The sequence below is a fragment of the Hydractinia symbiolongicarpus genome, chromosome 3, assembly GCF_029227915.1.
Source record: "Hydractinia symbiolongicarpus strain clone_291-10 chromosome 3, HSymV2.1, whole genome shotgun sequence".
Classification (NCBI taxonomy): Eukaryota; Metazoa; Cnidaria; class Hydrozoa; order Anthoathecata; family Hydractiniidae; genus Hydractinia; species Hydractinia symbiolongicarpus.
Window position 1 is genome coordinate 4,094,816 of NC_079877.1, and position 13,556 is coordinate 4,108,371.

Here is a 13,556-nt window from a genome sequence, read left to right on the forward strand (position 1 = left end):
TGCTTTTAAAAACATTAACAGCACAATGAAAAACAAGCAAAACAACGTCGAATTTATGTGATAAACATGTATTTGAAAAATTGAAACAATAAAACTCAAATGGAAAGTTCTCTATTTTTTTTACAACCTTGTCATCTTACGAGAAATATTACTCTCGGTCAGCGTAGCGACCTCGCATGTTCGGTCTATGCTTTTGACCTCGCATAAACTTTCTCGGTACAGATAGACAAGTTATTTTATGTTGTATTAATAACGCCCGCAAAAGTAGCCTTTTTGTATTTAGATTTATGCTTTCCGTATCCGCCCTGACATTTTTGACTATCAAAATTGTGGCTCCGAATGAGACAGAATTGCCAAGTTGACAAAGTAGCAAAAAACGGCATTATCCGGTTAATAACGCCTTGGATAGAAATGCTCACGCCACGCTTGCACGGTTGCATTGCGATTCTGGGTATGGCGGCGCCAGAAGATTTCAGGCTTTACTAAATAACGCTTACTACTCCTTTCATCAAATACGGACACTCAAGGCACCCTATGCAATAATTCAAATGTGTTTGGCTGCAGCGACATGACAAAAAGAAAATTGGCAGTCAAATCATTCATCTCCTACTGGATCTTATTGGGAAGGAAAAGTTCATATATTAGAGGTATTTATTTGACAACATATTTTTACAACAATGAGTACACTAAAGTTCGCATATAATCTTCCGAAGGTCCTCGTATCTAAACGAAAGGAAGTACATATTAAGCTCGTGGCCCGAAATGACTTGCTTACAAAAGTGTTCGCGACTTTTACCTCATCGGTAATAACACCATGGCCCACGACCGGGCAATGAATTATAGCAGCAACCTCTTTTCATGCATTCGAATTCTGTTATACCAGGATAGCCGCAGTCGTCACGTTCTGTTGCTTTGCGCAGACATTTTTCTAACGAAAATTCAACACAAACCAGCAGTAAAAACTTTAAGGATCGCGCATTATGTTATTTTGCGACGAATGTGGAGAGCGTACTTCTATGCTTACCTAGGCGGTGGTAGCACCACGGTCCACTTTGGTTTAGCAATTCACTATAACAACAGCCTTTCTTCTCGCATGCCCGCTTCGTTATGCCTGGATAACCACAATCATGACGTCTTGTTGCTGCTATTTTCCGGCATTTTTCTAAAATTACGGATGGAAGAGTACACAATGCTTTCAAAATACCTAATCAGTAAGAGCGGAACAACTTACCTTACCTGTAATAACACCACGGTCCCTTTTCCTTGATCGCGTTGTAACAGCATCCTTTTTTGACGCAATCTGATTTGCTTATCCCAGGGTAACCACAATCTTCACGTTTGTTTGCTTCAATCATGGGACAGTTTGCTAGAGTATTTTGAGAAATAATTAGTGGCCCAAATTGTCAGTGTTAATGCCGAAAACATAGTCGAAAATTTACCTTTTCGATGATAACACCACGGGCCAGCCACCTTTAATTCGCCATAACAACATCCCTTTCTCAAGCAATCCAACGGACTAATTCCATGGTAGCCACAATCAACGCGCATTGACGCCTTTATGTTTCGACATTTTGCTATTACGAAACAAATTAGGTAGATTCACAACTAAAATGCAATGACAACCCCCTCAAGTGTAAGAAGCCGTATTACCTCCACATGTGTTGCAAAGCCTTGGGCAATGACTGGAAACGATTTTCTTTGAACAACTAGTTGATCTAACCACAGAGCACAAGATATTTCTGTTGCTGCAAACTCTTGTAGCTGAAAAATTAAGAACAAATGCAATTTTTTTATTATTGCGACGAAACATTGACGGCAATTGCAATGAAGAAGCATTAAAATACCTGTGGCAGCGGCAAAAGCCAAAACAACAAAACAAATCACGTAAATCTGATATTTCCTCATGATTCCGGCTCTTATTTCGTCGGTGCGCGAATCGTATTAGTCCAATTCATGTCAAAGCCTTCTTTATACGCTCTTTTCTCTCTAATTACTGTAATTAATGAGTGCTTATAATCAAGATGGCCGTTTACAAATTACAACGTAAATTCGCCTCCGGGGAAGATATTGTGCATGTAGCATTCACCGTTTAAACTCTTGTGGGTTTCGCTTTGAAATATGTTGACACGGTCTATGAAGATCATTGTTGATTGTTGAATAAACGGAAGGTTTTTATCGGAGTGGTGTAGGACTAGGGTGCACACGAATCACACACGAGTTATTCTTGTCTTCGGTGACCAAACCAACAATTCCCAATCATACATGCGTGTTATACTTTCAAGAGATCGTTCTTTCGCGGTGAAGGTGATATTCCCTTCAATTTCAATGAATATGAAACAAAAGAGCTAAATTCCATCAGAAGGATGCGTTGCCAATCCTAGATCATTGGATTGTTCATTATACGACGTTCTGACAATGTCTTGTTGTTTTAGATAACTCACATGTCGAAACTATTTTTGTTGCGTACTACATCACATCTAGAAGGTGTCCATTCACACAAGACACGGTCGATTTTGCGGATTTAAGTACCAATACGCGCTGCATCGTGCGCCTTTTTTGTCAGGGATGAAGAGATAAAAAAAAAGAATTTTCTAATATGCTTCAAAATTTACGTCAACGTAACCCTGTTTTGACAACTAGGGATACGTTTCCCTGTTTAACATGCTATTAACATTTCTTATTAAGAACAATGCTGGAGATGAGGAGTCGAAATGAAATACGTGCGTTTAACGTCACTGCTTCAATTGGACGTTAAGTATTTTTATCCCATGACTTTTCATTAATGCCCCTGCGCTGTCATTTATATACCCTCGATAACGGCTTGGTTATAAACGGCACTAGCGGGCCTTATACAGTATTATTTACTGATAGCTATTTTAAATCAGTATATACGGGAAATCCACAGCACTGATTGGGTAAAAGCCTCAACGACGAGCTTCATACAGCCCGGTGCAACTTTTGACCTTGTAACATACATATTAATAACTATAAATGCATACAAATAACATTGGAAAAAATAGCCAAACACATCCACACTGAAAAATGAAGTTGCAGTAAATCCTAAATCACGATTCACTCCGTCAGAATCAGAAAAACATGTTCCACGTTCGGTGTCGCAGATAAAAGAAAATGCTTTTAAAAACATTAACAGCACAATGAAAAACAAGCAAAACAACGTCGAATTTATGTGATAAACATGTATTTGAAAAATTGAAACAATAAAACTCAAATGGAAAGTTCTCTATTTTTTTTACAACCTTGTCATCTTACGAGAAATATTACTCTCGGTCAGCGTAGCGACCTCGCATGTTCGGTCTATGCTTTTGACCTCGCATAAACTTTCTCGGTACAGATAGACAAGTTATTTTATGTTGTATTAATAACGCCCGCAAAAGTAGCCTTTTTGTATTTAGATTTATGCTTTCCGTATCCGCCCTGACATTTTTGACTATCAAAATTGTGGCTCCGAATGAGACAGAATTGCCAAGTTGACAAAGTAGCAAAAAACGGCTTTATCCGGTTAAAAACGCCTTGGATAGAAATGCTCACGCCACGCTTGCACGGTTGCATTGCGATTCTGGGTATGGCGGCGCCAGAAGATTTCAGGCTTTACTAAATAACGCTTACTACTCCTTTCATCAAATACGGACACTCAAGGCACCCTATGCAATAATTCAAATGTGTTTGGCTGCAACGACATGACAAAAAGAAAATTGGCAGTCAAATCATTCATCTCCTACTGGATCTTATTGGGAAGGAAAAGTTCATATATTAGAGGTATTTATTTGACAACATATTTTTACAACAATGAGTACACTAAAGTTCGCATATAATCTTCCGAAGGTCCTCGTATCTAAACGAAAGGAAGTACATATTAAGCTCGTGGCCCGAAATGACTTGCTTACAAAAGTGTTCGCGACTTTTACCTCATCGGTAATAACACCATGGCCCACGACCGGGCAATGAATTATAGCAGCAACCTCTTTTCATGCATTCGAATTCTGTTATACCAGGATAGCCGCAGTCGTCACGTTCTGTTGCTTTGCGCAGACATTTTTCTAACGAAAATTCAACACAAACCAGCAGTAAAAACTTTAAGGATCGCGCATTATGTTATTTTGCGACGAATGTGGAGAGCGTACTTCTATGCTTACCTAGGCGGTGGTAGCACCACGGTCCACTTTGGTTTAGCAATTCACTATAACAACAGCCTTTCTTCTCGCATGCCCGCTTCGTTATGCCTGGATAACCACAATCATGACGTCTTGTTGCTGCTATTTTCCGGCATTTTTCTAAAATTACGGATGGAAGAGTACACAATGCTTTCAAAATACCTAATCAGTAAGAGCGGAACAACTTACCTTGCCTGTAATAACACCACGGTCCCTTTTCCTTGATCGCGTTGTAACAGCATCCTTTTTTGACGCAATCTGATTTGCTTATCCCAGGGTAACCACAATCTTCACGTTTGTTTGCTTCAATCATGGGACAGTTTGCTAGAGTATTTTGAGAAATAATTAGTGGCCCAAATTGTCAGTGTTAATGCCGAAAACATAGTCGAAAATTTACCTTTTCGATGATAACACCACGGGCCAGCCACCTTTAATTCGCCATAACAACATCCCTTTCTCAAGCAATCCAACGGACTAATTCCATGGTAGCCACAATCAACGCGCATTGACGCCTTTATGTTTCGACATTTTGCTATTACGAAACAAATTAGGTAGATTCACAACTAAAATGCAATGACAACCCCCTCAAGTGTAAGAAGCCGTATTACCTCCACATGTGTTGCAAAGCCTTGGGCAATGACTGGAAACGATTTTCTTTGAACAACTAGTTGATCTAACCACAGAGCACAAGATATTTCTGTTGCTGCAAACTCTTGTAGCTGAAAAATTAAGAACAAATGCAATTTTTTTATTATTGCGACGAAACATTGACGGCAATTGCAATGAAGAAGCATTAAAATACCTGTGGCAGCGGCAAAAGCCAAAACAACAAAACAAATCACGTAAATCTGATATTTCCTCATGATTCCGGCTCTTATTTCGTCGGTGCGCGAATCGTATTAGTCCAATTCATGTCAAAGCCTTCTTTATACGCTCTTTTCTCTCTAATTACTGTAATTAATGAGTGCTTATAATCAAGATGGCCGTTTACAAATTACAACGTAAATTCGCCTCCGGGGAAGATATTGTGCATGTAGCATTCACCGTTTAAACTCTTGTGGGTTTCGCTTTGAAATATGTTGACACGGTCTATGAAGATCATTGTTGATTGTTGAATAAACGGAAGGTTTTTATCGGAGTGGTGTAGGACTAGGGTGCACACGAATCACACACGAGTTATTCTTGTCTTCGGTGACCAAACCAACAATTCCCAATCATACATGCGTGTTATACTTTCAAGAGATCGTTCTTTCGCGGTGAAGGTGATATTCCCTTCAATTTCAATGAATATGAAACAAAAGAGCTAAATTCCATCAGAAGGATGCGTTGCCAATCCTAGATCATTGGATTGTTCATTATACGACGTTCTGACAATGTCTTGTTGTTTTAGATAACTCACATGTCGAAACTATTTTTGTTGCGTACTACATCACATCTAGAAGGTGTCCATTCACACAAGACACGGTCGATTTTGCGGATTTAAGTACCAATACGCGCTGCATCGTGCGCCTTTTTTGTCAGGGATGAAGAGATAAAAAAAAAGAATTTTCTAATATGCTTCAAAATTTACGTCAACGTAACCCTGTTTTGACAACTAGGGATACGTTTCCCTGTTTAACATGCTATTAACATTTCTTATTAAGAACAATGCTGGAGATGAGTAGTCGAAATGAAATACGTGCGTTTAACGTCACTGCTTCAATTGGACGTTAAGTATTTTTATCCCATGACTTTTCATTAATGCCCCTGCGCTGTCATTTATATACCCTCGATAACGGCTTGGTTATAAACGGCACTAGCGGGCCTTATACAGTATTATTTACTGATAGCTATTTTAAATCAGTATATACGGGAAATCCACAGCACTGATTGGGTAAATGCCTCAACGACGAGCTTCATACAGCCCGGTGCAACTTTTGACCTTGTAACATACATATTAATAACTATAAATGCATACAAATAACATTGGAAAAAATAGCCAAACACATCCACACTGAAAAATGAAGTTGCAGTAAATCCTAAATCACGATTCACTCCGTCAGAATCAGAAAAACATGTTCCACGTTCGGTGTCGCAGATAAAAGAAAATGCTTTTAAAAACATTAACAGCACAATGAAAAACAAGCAAAACAACGTCGAATTTATGTGATAAACATGTATTTGAAAAATTGAAACAATAAAACTCAAATGGAAAGTTCTCTATTTTTTTTACAACCTTGTCATCTTACGAGAAATATTACTCTCGGTCAGCGTAGCGACCTCGCATGTTCGGTCTATGCTTTTGACCTCGCATAAACTTTCTCGGTACAGATAGACAAGTTATTTTATGTTGTATTAATAACGCCCGCAAAAGTAGCCTTTTTGTATTTAGATTTATGCTTTCCGTATCCGCCCTGACATTTTTGACTATCAAAATTGTGGCTCCGAATGAGACAGAATTGCCAAGTTGACAAAGTAGCAAAAAACGGCTTTATCCGGTTAAAAACGCCTTGGATAGAAATGCTCACGCCACGCTTGCACGGTTGCATTGCGATTCTGGGTATGGCGGCGCCAGAAGATTTCAGGCTTTACTAAATAACGCTTACTACTCCTTTCATCAAATACGGACACTCAAGGCACCCTATGCAATAATTCAAATGTGTTTGGCTGCAGCGACATGACAAAAAGAAAATTGGCAGTCAAATCATTCATCTCCTACTGGATCTTATTGGGAAGGAAAAGTTCATATATTAGAGGTATTTATTTGACAACATATTTTTACAACAATGAGTACACTAAAGTTCGCATATAATCTTCCGAAGGTCCTCGTATCTAAACGAAAGGAAGTACATATTAAGCTCGTGGCCCGAAATGACTTGCTTACAAAAGTGTTCGCGACTTTTACCTCATCGGTAATAACACCATGGCCCACGACCGGGCAATGAATTATAGCAGCAACCTCTTTTCATGCATTCGAATTCTGTTATACCAGGATAGCCGCAGTCGTCACGTTCTGTTGCTTTGCGCAGACATTTTTCTAACGAAAATTCAACACAAACCAGCAGTAAAAACTTTAAGGATCGCGCATTATGTTATTTTGCGACGAATGTGGAGAGCGTACTTCTATGCTTACCTAGGCGGTGGTAGCACCACGGTCCACTTTGGTTTAGCAATTCACTATAACAACAGCCTTTCTTCTCGCATGCCCGCTTCGTTATGCTTGGATAACCACAATCATGACGTCTTGTTGCTGCTATTTTCCGGCATTTTTCTAAAATTACGGATGGAAGAGTACACAATGCTTTCAAAATACCTAATCAGTAAGAGCGGAACAACTTACCTTGCCTGTAATAACACCACGGTCCCTTTTCCTTGATCGCGTTGTAACAGCATCCTTTTTTGACGCAATCTGATTTGCTTATCCCAGGGTAACCACAATCTTCACGTTTGTTTGCTTCAATCATGGGACAGTTTGCTAGAGTATTTTGAGAAATAATTAGTGGCCCAAATTGTCAGTGTTAATGCCGAAAACATAGTCGAAAATTTACCTTTTCGATGATAACACCACGGGCCAGCCACCTTTAATTCGCCATAACAACATCCCTTTCTCAAGCAATCCAACGGACTAATTCCATGGTAGCCACAATCAACGCGCATTGACGCCTTTATGTTTCGACATTTTGCTATTACGAAACAAATTAGGTAGATTCACAACTAAAATGCAATGACAATCCCCTCAAGTGTAAGAAGCCGTATTACCTCCACATGTGTTGCAAAGCCTTGGGCAATGACTGGAAACGATTTTCTTTGAACAACTAGTTGATCTAACCACAGAGCACAAGATATTTCTGTTGCTGCAAACTCTTGTAGCTGAAAAATTAAGAACAAATGCAATTTTTTTATTATTGCGACGAAACATTGACGGCAATTGCAATGAAGAAGCATTAAAATACCTGTGGCAGCGGCAAAAGCCAAAACAACAAAACAAATCACGTAAATCTGATATTTCCTCATGATTCCGGCTCTTATTTCGTCGGTGCGCGAATCGTATTAGTCCAATTCATGTCAAAGCCTTCTTTATACGCTCTTTTCTCTCTAATTACTGTAATTAATGAGTGCTTATAATCAAGATGGCCGTTTACAAATTACAACGTAAATTCGCCTCCGGGGAAGATATTGTGCATGTAGCATTCACCGTTTAAACTCTTGTGGGTTTCGCTTTGAAATATGTTGACACGGTCTATGAAGATCATTGTTGATTGTTGAATAAACGGAAGGTTTTTATCGGAGTGGTGTAGGACTAGGGTGCACACGAATCACACACGAGTTATTCTTGTCTTCGGTGACCAAACCAACAATTCCCAATCATACATGCGTGTTATACTTTCAAGAGATCGTTCTTTCGCGGTGAAGGTGATATTCCCTTCAATTTCAATGAATATGAAACAAAAGAGCTAAATTCCATCAGAAGGATGCGTTGCCAATCCTAGATCATTGGATTGTTCATTATACGACGTTCTGACAATGTCTTGTTGTTTTAGATAACTCACATGTCGAAACTATTTTTGTTGCGTACTACATCACATCTAGAAGGTGTCCATTCACACAAGACACGGTCGATTTTGCGGATTTAAGTACCAATACGCGCTGCATCGTGCGCCTTTTTTGTCAGAGATGAAGAGATAAAAAAAAAGAATTTTCTAATATGCTTCAAAATTTACGTCAACGTAACCCTGTTTTGACAACTAGGGATACGTTTCCCTGTTTAACATGCTATTAACATTTCTTATTAAGAACAATGCTGGAGATGAGTAGTCGAAATGAAATACGTGCGTTTAACGTCACTGCTTCAATTGGACGTTAAGTATTTTTATCCCATGACTTTTCATTAATGCCCCTGCGCTGTCATTTATATACCCTCGATAACGGCTTGGTTATAAACGGCACTAGCGGGCCTTATACAGTATTATTTACTGATAGCTATTTTAAATCAGTATATACGGGAAATCCACAGCACTGATTGGGTAAAAGCCTCAACGACGAGCTTCATACAGCCCGGTGCAACTTTTGACCTTGTAACATACATATTAATAACTATAAATGCATACAAATAACATTGGAAAAAATAGCCAAACACATCCACACTGAAAAATGAAGTTGCAGTAAATCCTAAATCACGATTCACTCCGTCAGAATCAGAAAAACATGTTCCACGTTCGGTGTCGCAGATAAAAGAAAATGCTTTTAAAAACATTAACAGCACAATGAAAAACAAGCAAAACAACGTCGAATTTATGTGATAAACATGTATTTGAAAAATTGAAACAATAAAACTCAAATGGAAAGTTCTCTATTTTTTTTACAACCTTGTCATCTTACGAGAAATATTACTCTCGGTCAGCGTAGCGACCTCGCATGTTCGGTCTATGCTTTTGACCTCGCATAAACTTTCTCGGTACAGATAGACAAGTTATTTTATGTTGTATTAATAACGCCCGCAAAAGTAGCCTTTTTGTATTTAGATTTATGCTTTCCGTATCCGCCCTGACATTTTTGACTATCAAAATTGTGGCTCCGAATGAGACAGAATTGCCAAGTTGACAAAGTAGCAAAAAACGGCATTATCCGGTTAATAACGCCTTGGATAGAAATGCTCACGCCACGCTTGCACGGTTGCATTGCGATTCTGGGTATGGCGGCGCCAGAAGATTTCAGGCTTTACTAAATAACGCTTACTACTCCTTTCATCAAATACGGACACTCAAGGCACCCTATGCAATAATTCAAATGTGTTTGGCTGCAGCGACATGACAAAAAGAAAATTGGCAGTCAAATCATTCATCTCCTACTGGATCTTATTGGGAAGGAAAAGTTCATATATTAGAGGTATTTATTTGACAACATATTTTTACAACAATGAGTACACTAAAGTTCGCATATAATCTTCCGAAGGTCCTCGTATCTAAACGAAAGGAAGTACATATTAAGCTCGTGGCCCGAAATGACTTGCTTACAAAAGTGTTCGCAACTTTTACCTCATCGGTAATAACACCATGGCCCACGACCGGGCAATGAATTATAGCAGCAACCTCTTTTCATGCATTCGAATTCTGTTATACCAGGATAGCCGCAGTCGTCACGTTCTGTTGCTTTGCGCAGACATTTTTCTAACGAAAATTCAACACAAACCAGCAGTAAAAACTTTAAGGATCGCGCATTATGTTATTTTGCGACGAATGTGGAGAGCGTACTTCTATGCTTACCTAGGCGGTGGTAGCACCACGGTCCACTTTGGTTTAGCAATTCACTATAACAACAGCCTTTCTTCTCGCATGCCCGCTTCGTTATGCCTGGATAACCACAATCATGACGTCTTGTTGCTGCTATTTTCCGGCATTTTTCTAAAATTACGGATGGAAGAGTACACAATGCTTTCAAAATACCTAATCAGTAAGAGCGGAACAACTTACCTTGCCTGTAATAACACCACGGTCCCTTTTCCTTGATCGCGTTGTAACAGCATCCTTTTTTGACGCAATCTGATTTGCTTATCCCAGGGTAACCACAATCTTCACGTTTGTTTGCTTCAATCATGGGACAGTTTGCTAGAGTATTTTGAGAAATAATTAGTGGCCCAAATTGTCAGTGTTAATGCCGAAAACATAGTCGAAAATTTACCTTTTCGATGATAACACCACGGGCCAGCCACCTTTAATTCGCCATAACAACATCCCTTTCTCAAGCAATCCAACGGACTAATTCCATGGTAGCCACAATCAACGCGCATTGACGCCTTTATGTTTCGACATTTTGCTATTACGAAACAAATTAGGTAGATTCACAACTAAAATGCAATGACAACCCCCTCAAGTGTAAGAAGCCGTATTACCTCCACATGTGTTGCAAAGCCTTGGGCAATGACTGGAAACGATTTTCTTTGAACAACTAGTTGATCTAACCACAGAGCACAAGATATTTCTGTTGCTGCAAACTCTTGTAGCTGAAAAATTAAGAACAAATGCAATTTTTTTATTATTGCGACGAAACATTGACGGCAATTGCAATGAAGAAGCATTAAAATACCTGTGGCAGCGGCAAAAGCCAAAACAACAAAACAAATCACGTAAATCTGATATTTCCTCATGATTCCGGCTCTTATTTCGTCGGTGCGCGAATCGTATTAGTCCAATTCATGTCAAAGCCTTCTTTATACGCTCTTTTCTCTCTAATTACTGTAATTAATGAGTGCTTATAATCAAGATGGCCGTTTACAAATTACAACGTAAATTCGCCTCCGGGGAAGATATTGTGCATGTAGCATTCACCGTTTAAACTCTTGTGGGTTTCGCTTTGAAATATGTTGACACGGTCTATGAAGATCATTGTTGATTGTTGAATAAACGGAAGGTTTTTATCGGAGTGGTGTAGGACTAGGGTGCACACGAATCACACACGAGTTATTCTTGTCTTCGGTGACCAAACCAACAATTCCCAATCATACATGCGTGTTATACTTTCAAGAGATCGTTCTTTCGCGGTGAAGGTGATATTCCCTTCAATTTCAATGAATATGAAACAAAAGAGCTAAATTCCATCAGAAGGATGCGTTGCCAATCCTAGATCATTGGATTGTTCATTATACGACGTTCTGACAATGTCTTGTTGTTTTAGATAACTCACATGTCGAAACTATTTTTGTTGCGTACTACATCACATCTAGAAGGTGTCCATTCACACAAGACACGGTCGATTTTGCGGATTTAAGTACCAATACGCGCTGCATCGTGCGCCTTTTTTGTCAGGGATGAAGAGATAAAAAAAAAGAATTTTCTAATATGCTTCAAAATTTACGTCAACGTAACCCTGTTTTGACAACTAGGGATACGTTTCCCTGTTTAACATGCTATTAACATTTCTTATTAAGAACAATGCTGGAGATGAGTAGTCGAAATGAAATACGTGCGTTTAACGTCACTGCTTCAATTGGACGTTAAGTATTTTTATCCCATGACTTTTCATTAATGCCCCTGCGCTGTCATTTATATACCCTCGATAACGGCTTGGTTATAAACGGCACTAGCGGGCCTTATACAGTATTATTTACTGATAGCTATTTTAAATCAGTATATACGGGAAATCCACAGCACTGATTGGGTAAAAGCCTCAACGACGAGCTTCATACAGCCCGGAGCAACTTTTGACCTTGTAACATACATATTAATAACTATAAATGCATACAAATAACATTGGAAAAAATAGCCAAACACATCCACACTGAAAAATGAAGTTGCAGTAAATCCTAAATCACGATTCACTCCGTCAGAATCAGAAAAACATGTTCCACGTTCGGTGTCGCAGATAAAAGAAAATGCTTTTAAAAACATTAACAGCACAATGAAAAACAAGCAAAACAACGTCGAATTTATGTGATAAACATGTATTTGAAAAATTGAAACAATAAAACTCAAATGGAAAGTTCTCTATTTTTTTTACAACCTTGTCATCTTACGAGAAATATTACTCTCGGTCAGCGTAGCGACCTCGCATGTTCGGTCTATGCTTTTGACCTCGCATAAACTTTCTCGGTACAGATAGACAAGTTATTTTATGTTGTATTAATAACGCCCGCAAAAGTAGCCTTTTTGTATTTAGATTTATGCTTTCCGTATCCGCCCTGACATTTTTGACTATCAAAATTGTGGCTCCGAATGAGACAGAATTGCCAAGTTGACAAAGTAGCAAAAAACGGCATTATCCGGTTAATAACGCCTTGGATAGAAATGCTCACGCCACGCTTGCACGGTTGCATTGCGATTCTGGGTATGGCGGCGCCAGAAGATTTCAGGCTTTACTAAATAACGCTTACTACTCCTTTCATCAAATACGGACACTCAAGGCACCCTATGCAATAATTCAAATGTGTTTGGCTGCAGCGACATGACAAAAAGAAAATTGGCAGTCAAATCATTCATCTCCTACTGGATCTTATTGGGAAGGAAAAGTTCATATATTAGAGGTATTTATTTGACAACATATTTTTACAACAATGAGTACACTAAAGTTCGCATATAATCTTCCGAAGGTCCTCGTATCTAAACGAAAGGAAGTACATATTAAGCTCGTGGCCCGAAATGACTTGCTTACAAAAGTGTTCGCGACTTTTACCTCATCGGTAATAACACCATGGCCCACGACCGGGCAATGAATTATAGCAGCAACCTCTTTTCATGCATTCGAATTCTGTTATGCCAGGATAGCCGCAGTCGTCACGTTCTGTTGCTTTGCGCAGACATTTTTCTAACGAAAATTCAACACAAACCAGCAGTAAAAACTTTAAGGATCGCGCATTATGTTATTTTGCGACGAATGTGGAGAGCGTACTTCTATGCTTACCTAGGCGGTGGT